This window comes from Sminthopsis crassicaudata, chromosome 5 (genome assembly GCF_048593235.1).
Source record: "Sminthopsis crassicaudata isolate SCR6 chromosome 5, ASM4859323v1, whole genome shotgun sequence".
Classification (NCBI taxonomy): domain Eukaryota; kingdom Metazoa; phylum Chordata; class Mammalia; order Dasyuromorphia; family Dasyuridae; genus Sminthopsis; species Sminthopsis crassicaudata.
In genome coordinates, this window is record NC_133621.1 from 35,274,745 (window position 1) to 35,291,981 (window position 17,237).

At 38.7% G+C, this 17,237-nt stretch overlaps 1 long non-coding RNA gene across 1 annotated transcript in view; it reads right to left on the minus strand.

Moving 5' to 3' along the window:
• Positions 1-5,884: 5,884 nt before the first annotated feature.
• The window catches only part of LOC141544485 (uncharacterized), a 38,704-nt gene continuing 27,351 nt past the window's right edge, over positions 5,885-17,237 (minus strand). Inside the window, exons 3-4 of the long non-coding RNA XR_012482613.1 lie at positions 15,625-15,773; positions 5,885-5,964 (exon numbers count right to left, since the gene is read on the minus strand). This is a non-coding gene — a long non-coding RNA (uncharacterized LOC141544485). The remainder of the gene's footprint in view (positions 5,965-15,624; positions 15,774-17,237) is intronic.

The following is a 17,237-nucleotide window of genomic DNA, read 5'->3' on the forward strand; positions in this document are numbered from 1 at the left end:
TCAGAGAAATCTGAGAAGACTTCTATAAACTGATGCATAATGAAGGGAGTAGAAGCAGAAGAACAATTTACATGTGAGCAACAGATTGTAAAGACAAGCAACTTTTAAGGACACAAGAATTCTGAATGGTCCAATTTCCAACCGTGATTCCAAAGGTCCAGAGGAAACATGTGGCCCATTTCCAAGTGAAGAAAGAGGCATATATGTTTTGGACCTAGCCGGTGTGATCACTTGTTTTGCTTGACTGTGCATACAAAGATTTTGTTTTCCTTTCTTTCTTTCTTTTTTTTTCTTTCTTTCTTTCTTTCTTTTTTTCTTTCTTTCTTTTTTTCTTTCTTTCTTTTTTTCTTTCTTTCTTTCTTTCTTTCTTTCTTTTTTTCTTTCTTTCTTTCTTTCTTTCCTTTTCAACTGAGTGGGGAGAAATGGGAGAAAGATAAAATAATTTTTTTATTAATTGAAAGAAAATTAAATTTAAAAATCATTGCATGTTTGGAATGTTTCCTCCCTATTTTCATGCTTCCCTATTAATTATAGAGTATTGATTTTTGTGAGGAGAGAAATAATAAATAGTTGACATGAAAAAGAACAAAGGATGGGTAAAATAAATAGTACAGGGGACCAGAGCCAGCTCTGCCGTGAGCCTGTGTATGACATTGATAATAAGTCTCTGGCATTCTGGGTGTCAGAGTCTCCATCCATGAATGAGAGGTTGGAACAGAAAATCTGTAAAGTCCCCTTCAGTGTGTGACCATTTTACCTCTTCTCTCACAGGATTTATGAAATGGAAGGTTCTCCTCCCAAGCAACTGAGACCAAAAGTAGCGTGACCACCCTGAAAGTCACACAGTAGCATATGGCACAATAACTAATTGAGTCTCATTTTCCTCTCTTGTAAAATGTGGTTGACAAGAGGGACATTACCTCACAAGAATGTTGTAAAAGGAAGTAATTTGTAAACCTTGAAGCATCCTGCTCCCAGCCCCCAACACAAATCCCTCTGTATTTATCTTGTGTATGTCCGGTGTTTACTTAGCTAGCTTCCTTAAAACTGGGTGCCTCCTCCCACATGAAGTCTTTCCCAGTCCTCCATCATTGGAACCTCCCAAACAATTACCTTATTGGCTATGCACAACTCAGGGTGTCATGGTGCACAGAGCACTGGAGCTAGAGTCAGAAGGACTCATCTTCATGAATTCAAATCCTATCTCAGACACTTCCTAGCTATGTGAACTTGGGCAGGTCATTCAACCCTGTTTTCCTGAGTTAGAAAAGGAAATTAAAAAAAAAAAAAAATGTCAGTATCTTTTTCAAAAAACCCCCAAAATGGGAACACAAAGAATCAGACATGACTGAAAAACAACTGAGCAACAACAACATGTGTCACCCAATTCAGTCAACTCCATTAACCCTCTCTTCTTTCTAGGGTCAAACACAAACTCTTGTGCTAGATTTCATTAGATTGAAAAGTAGGGTCTTGTTTTTGCCTTTCTTTGTATTCCCAGTGTTTAGCCCAGTGCCTAACATATAGTAGGCACTAATTGATTTTTTTTTTAATTTGGAGGCAAACAGGGTAAGTGACGGAGTGTCTGAAGCCATCTTTGAACTCAGGTCCTTCTGACTCCAGGGCCAGTGTTCGATCCACTGTGTCAGCTAACTGCCTCTCTACTGGCTTTTTAAATAGCTTTTTATTTACAAGATATATGCATGGATAATTTTTCAGCATTGACAATTGCAAAATCTTTTGTTCCAACTTTTCCCCTCCTTCCCCCAACCCCTTTCCCCAGATGGCAGGTTGACCAATACATGTTAAATATTCTACTGACTTTTAAAGCCCTTCACATCCTGGTGCTGACACCTTCCATCATTCCTCCTCTCCCCACCACACTCTCAGTCATGCCAAAATGCCCTTGTGCTTTTCTTCTCTATGCCCTCACACTGGATGCCTCCCATGCCTGGAATGTACTCCATCCTTAGAATCCTGAGCTTCCTTCAAAATCCACCTCAAGCACATATTTACAGGAAACTTGTCCTGATTTCTCCAATGCTGGTGCCGTCTCTCCAAAATAAATGCCTTCTATTTATTTTATATGCAATGATGCCATCCACCTTTGGCTATGCCCAAGGAAAGCAGAACATGTTTGGTTTTTAAGTGACCCCCATGTGTCTGGCCCACAGGGAATATAGACTTGGAGAAGAATGTTGATTAATTGGAGGGAGGTCGTCAACAGATTCCTTAAATTTCTCTGTACACTTTGGGTCTGGCTAAAAGCAAGTTACATTTACATGTGTACAAATTGTCCTGACTTCCATAAATTAGAAGCTCCTAAAAACAGAGTTGTTCCATTTCTATATTTGTATCTCCATTACCTAATACAGTGCCTGGTAGGCATTTGATAAATATTTCTTGATTGTATAAATCCTTACTTTTAGGATGAGCCATAAAATTATGAATCTGCAATGGATTCTGATAAGGATGGTGGCTTAGAATTCCCAGAGTCAACATCCCTATAACTCTACAGTCACATCAATAAATAGGGGTAATAAAACTCTGTCTGCACACACACAAACATACATATACATACATATATATATGCACATATAGATACATACATTAATATATATATACATTATATATAATATTTACATATGTTTATGTGGGGAACAGTGAGTGAAATGGCTGTGTGTGTGTGTGTGTGTGTGTATACTTGTATCTATCTGTCTCTGTCTATCTATCTACATATCTCACACATAATGGCCCAACAATTGTTTAAAATTAGCAGAAGCCTTTGGAAGTGTTAGGGACCTCCCTACCTCCATCCTCACTTTGATCCCCACCCTCTTGGGTAGCCTAAATGCTGCTAACCAGTCTGGATAGAGTACAGTAGCCAAACAGCCTTCTTCTAGTCTGTTTCCCAGATGACCATGGTCTAGCATTTGACCTTTGCTCCTTACTTTCCCTTACTTCCTCCTTTCTATAGGCTCTCATTTATCACAATCCAGAATGTCTTTTTTTTTTTTTTTTTTAAGTGAATTTGCTATTTGGATATGAATTATCCTGTTTTGCATAGATAAAGCAATCACAGCCTTAACTCTTTAGATCTGAGATGGGGAGGAAAAACTAACTGTTTTGGATCTGGACCAAAAGGTTGGGGCTGTATGGGGGTGGAACTACAGAGAGATGACTTGGAATTTTTCTAAGCTCTTGGGTCAGAGAAGACAGTTTCTTATTATGGTTCTTACAACTGTAAGATACATTCGTGAATATCTGATTTTTCACACATGTAGCTCGACATATGGTTTCCCCAAGCAATATAGTCTTAATTTCCTAATTAAAACCAAGTTTTGCACAGAAATGATTGTATAACTTAATGGCAGGAATGAATTGGATCCAATGCTGCTTCTCAGACTTCTGCAGTTGCTGAAAATAAATCAACATGTCTTGAGAGGGGGTGGTTAGGATACGACATTCCCTTGTCCTGCTGCTTGCTGCTCCCCGAGCTCTTCACAGCCCAAATCAGGGTGAGAGCAGGGTATAGCAGGACAGGAAGCCTGCAAGATCACGTTCTTCCTGTAAGTGTATGTAGTGTGGGAATGAAAGGAACACGTGGAAAGATGAGCTCCTGATTGCACTAGCATTTCCAACTGGGTACCTAAGAATCTGGAGACCCTCATCTTCTGTAGAGAATTCCTCCTCCATTTGGACTCTACATCGGATGCCTTCCACAACAGGGGCAAACCCTTATGGCAAGCATAGTAATGGTTTGGGCTTCTATTGATATTGCTAATCAGAAGATCAGGGAGTAAAGGTATCTGATGTCACGCCTGTCGAAGAATCTTGTATGATCTTAACACATGAATGGGAGACACTTTTTTGGAGGAGATTCTTCAAAATCAACAGTGAGAACAATGCCTACATGGAAGAGACGGGAGTATTTAAGACTGTTAGAGAACAGGAAGGTGGTTGGTGTTTATGGATATTGTTCTACATTTTCAGATTTGGGAGAACTCAATAGTAAAACTTGCCAGTCAGTGGATACCGTGATCGAGATCAATGGACTAAGGGCCAAGAAGAGACCAATGGAAGCTAAGAGGCACAGTGATGTAACAATGTCTATGGTTGGGGTTTCAAGATTTTCTCTCCTCCAGTTGTCTTTGTGGTGGGAGGAGAGGGAGAGAGGAGTCTTTGTTGGTTTTGATTCATAACTGGAAATGCTTTCATACCCCTATAGAGCATTTACTAGATTTGACCAGGTAAGTAAAGAGGAGGGTTATCAGAGCCTAAATGGAGCTGCTCATCTGACTTGATTTTGCTTCCAGCTTTCTCTCTCTAAAGAAAATGTAATTCTGGTCAGTCATTCCGTAAATCAATACATATTAAGTACCTGCTATGTGCAGGGCACATGTACTAAGTGCTGAGATAAAAATATGAGAAAAAAGGAACTTATGATTAAATAAGAGAAGCTAATGAAGCTACTAACGGAGATGGGAAAGAGTAGAGGGTATGATGAGGTAGGGGGTACGATGGTGTACAGTCAAGAAAGAGTGCTGTTGGGTGGAAAATCAAGAGATGGCTGCCCCAGAGCCCCTTTTAAATGGAGGCTTTGGAGAGTCCTTTGCGCTACCTCTTAGCTATCCAATAAGAGGCACAGAGGATACTGAGGAGATATGGGCACCATGGCTGTTATTAGCTGTGAGACCCTGAACATTTCACTTAACTCTGCCTCAGATCCTCATTTTTAACATGAACTGGAGAAGGAAAGAGCAAACCATTCCAGTTTTTGCCTCCAAAACTCAAAAAAAAAAAAAAAAAAAAAAAACAAAGACCCATCTCAAATAGTCACAAGGAATCAGATATCATTGAACAACCACAATCTCTCAGAATAATGAGTGTTCTAATAACAATTAGAGGCATAATGGAGTCCATCCAAAGAAGTGTGGCCAACATTGCTTTCAATTCCACTTTTAACTTCCTTTTGTATGTTGTCTTTCTTCATTAGATTATAAGCTTCATGAGGGCAGAAACTTTCTTTTTCATATTTGTTTCTCTATCACTAGCACAGTGTCCTGCCCATAATAGGGCACTTTATTAATATTTTCTGATTTATTGATGAACCAATCCTATTCCTTTTCTAGAGAGAGGAAGGCAAGATTACCTGGTACAATTTAGATGAACTGACCCTCAGATTGGCTCTATGAATAACATCTCTGTACTTTCAGAACCGTCTAAACCTTTGAAAATCCAGGTTAACTCCTGGGAGACACTGAACGATAAATTCTTATCTTTGCCTATCTCAAATTCTACTCTTCTTCCATGTTCTAACTTTTCCATGAAATCTTCCTCCATTACTCTTATTTCTCATTGATCTTATTTTCTGATCTCTTACATTGTGTCTTACCACTTAATACTCAAGGCATATTGTTTTATAATCTTCTTCCATTGTTTCATAGTTGCAAACTATTATCCCATGGATTGTAAGGAAGAAGTGAGAAGCAGGATATACTAGAAAGGATATTGGGCAATGAAGTACCAGCTATGTGTGTGACCCAAGATATTTAACCTCCTTGATCATGTTACTTCATCTGTAAAATGCCAGCATTAAGATGACAGAATTTAAAGTCAAGAGAGACTTTTGACCTTATTTCATCCAAGACTTTCATTTTACATGCAATGTACTGTCCCTTTAAGGCTTATTGCTAAGTTAAATATATTCAGAATCCTTAGAGAAACAGTAACTCTAAGAAACAGTTTCTTAAGTAGTTACTTTCAGATTCAGGTCTGAGATAAACAGTGAGTTATTGCTGGGTTCTGAATGTGATAAACTATAATAAACTGATACAAACATTAAAACTATCCGATGATTTTGAGACAAATCCACTTTATCTGATTATAGCTAGAAGATAAAGATTTTATTACTTCTCATAAACTTCTCATAAAATAATCTTAGAGATGGTCTGGAACCGGAACCTAGAAAAATGAGAAAAGAAAAGTGAAAAGATAAGTTTTGGGATTGCATTAGTTAAACTCGAAACTGAAAGTGATGGACATTACAGCTGCTGTTGAGAAGTAAATCTAGCTGATCAAAGGGACAGTTTGGAAACAGAGAATCAGAGAAGTTACCCAGTGGATTAACTAGTTTGGCTGAGACATCATGTCTAGTGAAATGTCACTTAAGTCCAGCTGGATCAACTCAATTTAGCAGTAAAAGCCTTTATTTAACAGAGAAGTCACATTCAGCAAGTTTTTTGACAGTTCTTGAGGACACCAAAGTTTACAATTCCAGAGTTGTAAATGACCTTAAACACGTGGATTTTCCTCATCCATAGTATCCTGTGTGTTCCCATTCTCCTCCAAAGATACTGAGTCCCTTGATAGGTCTATATGTGAATTATAATGTACTCATTTTTCATACATTTGTTTTATTTATATATGAGTACCTATAATCGTTTTATTATTTCTTTTGCCTTTTAAAATAATTGGTGATACTTAAGCTCTAAAGGTGACATTATTGTTAGAGACAAATTATATAAATAGAAACACATACATGGGGGCTCAAGACTTAAAGGGCTGAGTCTGAGAAATATATATCCTCACAACAGAATTTCTTCAAGGATCCTAAGAGAATGTGGATTCAACCCCATTGTGGTGGTCTTTCTCTGGGAATCTAGATCTATCACATGAGGGCAAGTTGAAATCTAAGTCAAACAAGAGAATGCATTCATATGCATGGATACATACATATGTGTCTCTGATATGAGAGGTATAGGTGCTATACAAAGGGCATAGATGCCGGATACACCCATTACAGATGGATGGGGAAATAATACACAGACAAATTAAGTGGCTTTCCAATGATGAATAGCCAGCTAATTAAAAGCAAAGCTGTAAAGTTCTAATTATAAAAATCAGAAGCATTTAGCTCACTAGGAGACCTCAAGTAAATCACACCCTTCTATATCTGTTTTTCTAGTGTTCACATGAAGATGAAGACTACATGTATTCACAACTTTATAAAACTTGAAGGGAAGAACCATACCTTATAATTCCTTATCTTTAACAATGAGTGCTTATAATAGTAAGTGAGTGAAAAAAGAATTTAAGGTCTTTTAAACACAAGTACTGTGATAAGCACTGGAGATAAAAATACTTTTAAAAGCAAGATAGTACTTGCCCTCAATATGTTTATTTTCTAATGAAAGAGAAAACACATATAACAGAGGGCCAAAGAAGAATGTTTGATCTACGATGTTTAAACATCTTAGAGGATATACATTTTCATGAATACATTCCTTTTTCTGGTTCAGTCACTCTAATCTGCCTTCAATGATAGGTCTGGGTTCCCAAAGAAAGGCTACCACAATGAGGTTGAATTCAGATTTTTTCGGGATCTTTGGGGAAACTCTTTTGTGAGGGCCTGCACTTCTCAGATTCACCACTCTAGATCTCAAGCCCCCATAGATGTGTTTCTATTTATATAACTTGTCTAAAATAAAGTTGTCTTTGGCTCTTAAGTAACATCACTTATGTTAAAAGGCTAAATAAATAATACACCATCAAAGTTATTCACATATTAAAGTGTTTGATTTCCAGAAAAAATGGTAGTATTGATTTCTTTATTGTTCAGGACAGGTGACAAGATATGGTCTTATCATGAAACCAGATAGATATCATGAGTTTGCTTTTACTCACCAACCAAGACATCTGAGGTCTGGTGCTGGACTTCTAGTCTGTACTCAATAAATTCTTAAATCATTGATTCTGAATTTCCTTAAGTTGCTTTGTAAAAAATTGTGATTTCTTCTCAGAAGCCCAAGCCATAGAGTGAATGATGTACAAAAACTCTTGAAGTCTGTGTGTGTTTCATGAATACTTTGGGCATGCTTTAGCTAAGAAGCCCACTTTTGTGCTTTAAATCACTATTGATCAGAGAAATGAAAATTAAGACAACTCAGAGATACCACTACATACCTCTCAGATTGGTTAAGATGACAGGAAAAGATAATGACTAGGGGATTGGAGGGGATGTGGGAAATCTGGGACACTGATACATTATTGGTGGAGTTGTGAAAGAATCCAGCCATTCTGGAGAGCAATTTGGAACATGTTACCAAACTGTACATACCCTTTGATCCAGCAATGTTTCTACTGGGCTTATATCCCAAAGAAATACTAAAGAGGGGAAAGGGACCCACATGTGCAAAAATGTTTGTGGCAGCTCTTTTTGTAGTGGCAAGAAACTGAAATGGATTAGATGCCCATCAGTTGGAGAATGGCTGAATAAGTTGTGGTATATGAATATTATGGAATATTATTGTTCTATAAGAAATGACCAGCGGGATGATTTCAGAAAGGCCTGGAGAGACTTAAAGGAACTGATGCTGAGTGAAATGAGCAGGACCAGGAGATCATTATATATTTCAACAACAAGATTATACAATGATCAACTCTGATGGATGTGGCTCTTTTCAACAATAAGGTGATTCGGGCCCATTCCAATGATCTTGTGATGAAGAGAGCCATCTACACCCAGAGGGAGGACTGGGGGAATTGAGTGTGGAACACAACATAGCATTTTCACTCTTTTTGTTATTGTTTGCTTGCATTTTGTTTTCTTATTTTTTTTTCCTTTTTGATCTGATTTTTCTTATGCAGCAAGATAATTGTATAAATATGTATACATATATTGGATTTAACATATATTTTACCATATTTAACATGTATTGGATTACTTGCCATCTAGGAGAAGGGATGAGGGAAGAAGGAAAAAATTTGGAACAGAAAGTTTTGCAAGGGTCAGTGTTAAAAAATTATACATGCATATATTTTGAAAATAAAAAGCTTTAATAAAAAATAAAAAAGAAGCCCACTTTTTAGGTATATGACTTCCATTTGCTACTTTTAAAAATGGCCAGACTGGGAATGGAAATAAGCCATAATTTATGAGGGCAGCTAGGGGGCGCAGTGGATAGAGCACCAGCCTTGAATTCAGGAGGAGGAGAGTTCAAATCTGGTCTCAGACACTTAACACTTCCTAGCTGTGTGACCCTGGGCAAGTCACTTAACCCCAGCCTCAGGGGGAAAAAAAATAATAAGCCATAATTCATAAGAATTTATGTAAAAAGCTCATCATGGTAGCAAAAATGGAGAAGGAAAAGGGTTTAATTAAAATAGGTAGAAGAAAGGATGAGGAAGTGGATAGGGCCCTGGAATTTAGGGACAGAAAGAGCTTAGTTTGAATCCTATGTCACTTCCTCATATATAAATTTACAAAGTTGAACAGATGACTTAAGTATACTTCAGGCCCTTTTGCACTGAAGTTCATTCTAAATGAACTTCAGTTTTCTCATCTGTAAAATGAAAACAATCATAGCTATAGAAGTTATCTTCCAGGCTTGTTGTAAGGTTCCTCATGTGGAATTCCCTACAGTAATGGAAAATATATCTAGTCCCTATTCCTATAAAGATTATACAATTTGGGGCAGCTGGATGGTGCAGTGGATAGAGTACCAGCCCTGAAGTTAGGAGGACCTGGATTCAAATCTGGTCTCAGACACTTAATACTTCCCAACTGTGTGACTCTGGGCAACTTACTTAACCCCAATTGCCTCAGAAAAAAAAAAAAATTATACAACTCCCAGAAATAATATACACATGTAAATACTTGGAGGAACACCACCTGATAAGGTGGGAAATACCATGTGGCCATGAAGAAGAAAACCAAAAGCAGTCCTTACAGCCGGAAATCCAACACCTCCAGGCTTCACTCAGTATAAATAATAGTTATTCTGATCATATGCAATGTCCTGGTAGTCATAACTCAGAAACAAGGAAGCATGGCCTTAGGGGGAGGATAAAGTCAGGGATCTGTGGAAAGCAGAAAACACATCTTTCACTTCAGGGAGTTTCTGCATTACAGACATTGACAATTTGCAGTAGATGGATTTACCCAGAATAAATGGGGGCATCCCCATCAACTCTGAGGGAAGGAAGCAGAGTGGTGGAGGGGAGCATGAACTTTGCTTAGAATCAGGAGAATTTGAGTTCAAATCTCTCTTCAATAAGTGGGATTACCACTTTGCTGCTCAGTTTCCCCTTTCCCCTGTTTTATAAAATAATCAAAGCACCTGTTTTCCTCCACAGGGTTGCTGGGCCAACCAGATGAGAGAATATCTGTAAAGCATTTTGAAAACATTCTAGTGCCATGTTATGCAAATGCCAGCGATGATTACAACCACAGAGAAGTTGCCAGCGAGGAAATTTCCATTGTTGGAAAATGTGTGAGAATAAACCTTTGGAAAGCAAACTGTGCTTTCACACACATGATATTAGAGATCTGATAAGAAGAGAGGAGGGAGGGGAAAGACTAACATTTCACAAGGAGGACAATATTCTCCTAGTTTTTAAAAAAACACACACTTTCCGTCTAAGACTCCCTGGATCTAAGTTGGTAAATGTCCTCCTCCTTGTGTTTGCAGCTGCCCTGAAGGGAGGGGAGGAAGGAGCTGGCCACTAAAATATGATCCCACTAATGCTGTGAAATCAGCAAGAGCCCTTTTGGGGGAAGAATGGGACTTCTAGCTGTAGAACAAATTCTGCGAAGAGGAACAAATTTCACTGTGCCTGCTGTTCAAGCAACAACACAATAAAGGGGCATTAACATAGCATTTTGCTCAGCAAGTCATTCTTCTCTCCCCACACACACACACACACAACTGCACTTTTTTTCAGTGAAACAACACACAAAAAAGTCCCTTTTAATTTCACGATGTCACTAGTGCACAATCAGTACACTGATTGCACAAAACCGTGTCACAAAGGCCAAGATCTAGGGAGAAGTTAACTGAATTCAGTCCAAAGGCACCCAGTTTGGACTAGGATCTGACCGTACAAAGACAAAAAGCAAAACTGTCCCAGCCTTCAAAGAGCCTGCACATTGATGGTATCCAATCATTTTTCAGTGGAGGCCAGCCTTCATGACCCAATTTGGATTTGTTTTTTGGCTTGTTTGTTTTTTGTGAGGTAATTATTGAAGTGACTTGCCCAGGATCACATATATAGTAAATGTTAAGTGTCTGAGGCCAGATTTGAGTGCAGGTCTTCCTGACTCCAGGGCCAGTGCCCTATTATCCACTGCACCATCTGGATGCACCCCATTTGGGGTTTTCTTGAAAGAAATACTGGAAGGGTTCGCCCTTCCTTCTCCAGTTCATTTTACAAATGAGGAAATTGAGGCAAATAGGGTGAAATGAGTTGTCCAAGGTCACACAGGTAGCATGTGTCTGAGGTCAAATTTGAATTCGGGAAGATAAATCTTCTAGACTCCAGGTTTGTTATTCTAGCCACTGTGCCACCTAGCTACCTCCCAGCACCTAGCTTCTCCCAATAAAGGAAGTAGTGTGGGTACTTTAAGGAAAAAAAAAAAAAAAAAACACTTTAAAGTCAGAGGACAGAGTTTAAATCTCACCTCTCATGCTTATTATCTCTATGACCTTGGATAAGTCATTTGTCACAGGACCTCCATTTCCTGATGTTAAACAGACTAGATAGCCTCTGAGTTCTAGAACTTTGATCCAAAGTGTTTGGGTTTAGGGAGAAGGAAAAGCAGTAATCAGAGAGAGGATGTCTCCTCATTTTCCTCCTCCTCCTCTTCTTCCTCCTCCTTCTCCTTCTCCTCCTCCTCCTCCTCCTTTTGTTCTTTCTACTTTTCCTCCACTCAAGTCCTCCTGATTTCAGGGCTGGTGTTTTATCCACTGTACTATTTAGCTTCCCTTCCCTTGAAACTTCTTAAGCAAGGTGGGAAATAACAAACGGGCAAATATCAGTGGTGATAGTCAGGAGCTGGGAGAGAGCCAAGGTGTCTGTGATTACCCAGAAAACTTGGGGAGGAGAGTGTAATTCTACAAGAAGTCACCTAATGGAAATTAACATAGTATGACTCTCCCAGGTAAGTCTTGTTCAGAGATCAAAGGGCAGGAGAACAGGAGTAGGGTGCTGGGCTGGCGAAGACACAGAGCAGAACTGATTGGGTACAGTGGGTCCTGCCAAGGTAGGCACCTCCACTGCCAGGAAGGACACATAGTACTTTCGCCCACAGCTTCTATCTGCCCGAGCCTGAGGCAATACAGTAAAGCATGAGAAGTTTCTTTTTTCTAGCTATGCTTTTCTTAGCTTTTGTATATCCCAATGGGGACCTTGTTCCCCATTTTCAGAACCCCAGATCTTCCTATTCTCTAACTCTTCCCCCTCCCCAACTGGGAAGGATTGGCTACCAGAGTAACTTTTGGCCTGAAATCTCACTCATCTCAGAATGCTAACTGCAACAGTCCAAGCATTTCAAGCCTTTTCTAATGATATTAATTAAAGGCTGGGTCTTCAACATCAGCGGAAGGAGGGGACATAAAGCTACTCTGTTAAAAAAAAAAAAAAAGTCATAATGATAATGACAAGAATAATAAAAGGTTTGGGTAAGGCAGATTGCAGGGTGTGATAGGAAGGGGCATAGGCTCTGGAGTCCTAGCTCTGCCTCTTCCTGCTTCTGTGACTTCAGGTAAGTCTTTACAACTTAGCTGGTGGTCAAGACTTTAACATTTAAGAGCATCAGGGAATTTTGGAAAGGTTCATGAACTTGGAGTCATGGGGTAAGTGTTCTGCTCTGCTACTTCCTGCCTCTATGGCTTTGGGCAAATCATTTTGCTCACTTTGATTTCTTTATCTATAAGTTGAGAGAGTTAGTCTTGGTCTTCCAGCTCTAATCAGCAGTCAAATAGTACCAGAGGGAAGGGATTGGAGGGGCTGGGAAGAAAGGTCCTTTTCCCTTGATCCTGAAATCACATTAGCTTAAGATTGGCTAAAGGAAAACTTATTTAGATCCTTATAGGAAGAGATTTGGGTCAAAGGGACAGTAGGATGACTGAGTTATTCTACTCTCCCTTCTCCTGACTTTTAAAGCAGACAATATTCTGCTTAAATATCCTCTAGAATAACACTCCCATTTTACAGATGGGGAAGTTGAGTTCTAAAGAAGTGATATCCTGAAAGTCACAAAGCTGGATCCAGGGACCAAGTTCAGTCTGCTTTGCCCTATTTTACAGCCCAATTTACTCTCAACACATTGCTTCAAGGCCCCCAAGAAATCTTGAGTTTGCTATCTATGGGTACTTCCAATGTCTCTTAGCTCCACTTCTGTTCCAGGCCATATCTCATTCCTTCGCCCTTTGTCTCTCTACAGGAGCTAAGGGACTCATTCTGAAATATTTTCTTGATAGCCCAGAATGGAAGCTTAATAGTACCCTTCTGCTAAACCTTTCAGGCCTTCTTTCTCAGCTCATTGTACTCTTCCCAAGCTTTCCTTTAGAAGGGGCAGAACTTGGGCTTTCTGACTCACTCCCTACTTTTCATGGGCAGTGCTGCTTGCTTTTAACTCCACCCCCCCCACTCCCATTAGATAATAATTCTACCATTAGATAATAAGCTCCTTGAAAGCAGAGACTGTCCTTCTTGTCCTATGTATCCCTAGCGCAGAGTAATTATTGCTGTTGTTTTTGTTGTAGTCCTTTTTTATTTTATTTTTTGATGAATTTCAATGATGTCATGGGGTGGTATCTAGACTGCAGCATAAAATGCATTGAAAAAGCACTGAAGCATCAATCTAAATCCAAAATGGAGTATTGAATGGTTCCTTCTCAGCTCCTTCTGCTGACTATCAGAGAATTTCAGGCTAGTAGCAAGAAGGATCTGTGTCTTTATTGTCTTCCTTTTACCAAAGCATCTTTTCCTCTGAGGGAAAATGATAAATGAACCTTCTGCCCAGGATTTCTTTAAAGAGAGTGTCTTCCTTCCTTCCATTCTATTCTCTCTAAGAGACCTGAAACCACCCACTCCCTCCCACTGTTATTGGACTTCCTTAGCTTGAAGCTGTAGGGGAAGAGCTGCTCATATTAAGCTTCCAGGATATACATTTTTTAAACTTCCTGCTTTTTGCAGAATCTTCAGAAACCATTTAAAGTTAGAAACAGTCCAACTCGTAGCCAAATATTTTGAACACAGAGTTAAGGGGAAAGGAAAGGAACAAACAGTTACTAAATGCCTACTATGTGCAAGGCCCTGCACTAAGCACTTTACAAATATTGTCTCATTTGATCTCATTTGTAGTTAAACAAGATAGCATTGAACCTTCAACTAAGAATTCTAAGGGTCAGAGTTCCTAAGGAGCAAGACTACCTATGGATTGCAAGCACTGAACCGGTTTGTGCAACACTCCTAGATATGGAGACACTCCACACCCCGTCCCTACATGCCTACAATTGTGGTATATCTAATCATTTCCTTTACTTCTGAAAGGAAATGCATTACTTAGCTTGAGAAATCACCAGCTCCTTACAATTAGTGAACTAGATCAATGAATTATCCTTCCCAGCAGTGAACTTCTATTATATTAAAGAAAAAATAGGCCTCTTCATCCCACTAGCATCCCATTTTTCTTCTCAGTGCCCTTAATATTCCCATTAAAGACTACGATAAGACACTTGGGACTCCTGGTGGCTCCTAGCTGGCCATTTTCATGTGGATTCTCATTTATTAAAAGGAAGATTATTACATTAGCAGTCATTAACGCATATGTCAAGGGTGGGGTTAAATTCTCCCTACAGCTTAAGAGAAAATGCTATGGGAAGTGGGGAATGAGTCTGTATTTCGATGAGAAAAAGAGAGGTATTAATTGCTTAGTAGAAGATATAAAAGCTTTTTGGCTATAATATCTCCCTCCTAGATACAGGCTAAATCTGACTGCATTTTCCTGATAGGACATTTCATCCTTTTCTCAGGGTCTTGTATATAATAGGAATCAAAACAAAGGTTTATTAAGTTACATTGAATCAAATAAAATTCTTCTTTCTTGCCCATGCTTCGATGAGCATCTGGCCATTGCAGCTGCTGTTTTGGTAAGCCCTAATCAATCCAAATTCCAGATTCTCATTTTGTCCAATAAGGGATCTCACAGAGGCTTCTAGGACAGAAGGGGTATGTATTTTCTTTTTCTGCTCTCCCTAAACTCAAAAGCATCAAGATTGGAAGATCAAATCCTTCTTCTGTTTTATTTGATTCCAATGGCTCTCCATTTTCTACCTAGAAGGTTAGTTTTTTGTTTTTCATATTTCTATACCAAGTAAAGAGAGAAAAAAGCATTTGGTTCCTCACTTAGCCAACAAATGTAGGACCAGCCATTTGAAGGAGCTATTTCCTTTAAAAAAATAAATTTCTATGAAGATTAGCTATATTCTCATAATTCCATCTTATTCCAAATCCATCTCTTCCAAGAAGAATGTATGCAAAACCAAAATAGAGAAGTACATATTTTTGCTATTCAAATCCTCCCTCTACTCTCTTTATTCATGTATATAAACGATTAGTTCACATAGCTGACATATTAATGACTGATTATATTAATATAAAGTCCCCTCATGTGAGCGATCAGCCCTCTGCTTTTTCCTCTTTACAATTTCTCCCTTGATGTCTTGTCTACTCTCGGCCTCTTCTTTGAGATTTATAGGACAGCTAGGGGGTACAGTGGATAGGATACCAGACCTTGAGTCAGGGAATCTGAGTTCAAATCCAGATTTAGATACTTACAAACTGTTATCCTGGACAAGTCACTTGACCCTGTTTGTTTCTGTTTCCTCATCTGTAAAATGAGCTATAGAAGGAAATGGCGAAGTACTTCAGTATCTTTACTAAGAAAATCCCAAATGTGGCCACAGAGAGACAGATGACTGAAACACCTGAACAACAATAAAATAACAGCCAGAAATACAGTTAGAATGGGACACAAAAGTCAGCAATTCAGTTGCTGGTGTTTATATATATATATAATAAAGTAAAGAATATAGTCTAGTTAATTCACCAGAATTTTTGTTCTTCTCCTGATTTAATTTGCAGGCCAATCAAAAAGGCTCTTGGATAATCAAGGATGTGGGAGTAATTTAATTTTCTGAGATAATTTAGTTTTCTAGATATATACTTGTTTGAGACAGTGAAACTCAAATCAATATCAGACAAAGGTTAGTGAAAAGAACAGCCTCTCTTGGCTAGGTATGATGGATCATTGTCTCAGCCGTGCATTAAAAGAACTCCAACCTTCTCTTGTCAGTGAGAGGCTTTCTAATCACTGTACCTTATGGGAGTAGAAAACAAGAAATGGCCAGGAAGAGCTGGAGCCCCATAATCACCAGAGAAAGTGAGCAAAAATACCTAATAAAAACAATGCAACAGATATTAAAGAAATTATCTGCAGCAAAAGCAATATAATATAATAAAAGGACATGGCACAACACAGGTATATCATTAGTGTTTATTGATTGATTGAAATCAGAGATATGAGTTGCCCCAACCACAACTGCTCCCTTACCACTTGCCCTCTGTGCATGAATTCCAGTCCCACATGTTCTCTGCATATGGACCCATCTTTACTGGTTATCATAACCTGTGGGAGTGTATACCCCATCTGTGCTCAGAAGAATCTTTTCTTGCTGTCTCATTTGTCTTGCTATTTGATCAAATGTCTTTCATTTTTAACCAAATGACATGTTAATAGGAATTTGTGAATTGGAGTTTTGAATGGGTAGTGATCTGTAAGATGTCACAGACCTGAGATGGATTTAGGAGATTTTGTGTGAAGAATAGCATGGGCCCAGAAACTGCACTCATAATCCACATCTCCAAACTTGACTCGTTCGCTTAAATTCGGTCTTACACTTTCCGTTTTACATCTAGTTTTACCTGATTTCCTACAGTTTTGCCATCACCTAGGACTTAACATTTCAAGAAATAAACTTTAACATCTTGCCACCAAACAGATTTTCCCTCTAGATTCCCTACTTTTCCCCCATGATGTAATCTTCCACTCACCTAGACTCAAAATCTCAATCATCTTCAACTCTTCCTTCTCCCTGGTTTCTCATTCCTAATCAATCTTGTTGATCCTTCCTTTAATGCATTTTTTCATGCTCGAATCCCTGTTGCCAATATTGCCGTTCAGGTGTTCATGCCTAATCTGTTGCTTCCTACGTAGCCTTATCTTCCACTTCATTCTGCACACTTTTATTAAATTAATCTTCCCAAAACATCATTTATCAGGACAAGTTCAAAAATCTCCAATAATTCCCCATTGCCTGTGTCATAAAAACCAACCTCAATGGATATAGCATGTATTTTTTTTAAGTTAAAAAATGGAGCAGCTAGGTGGT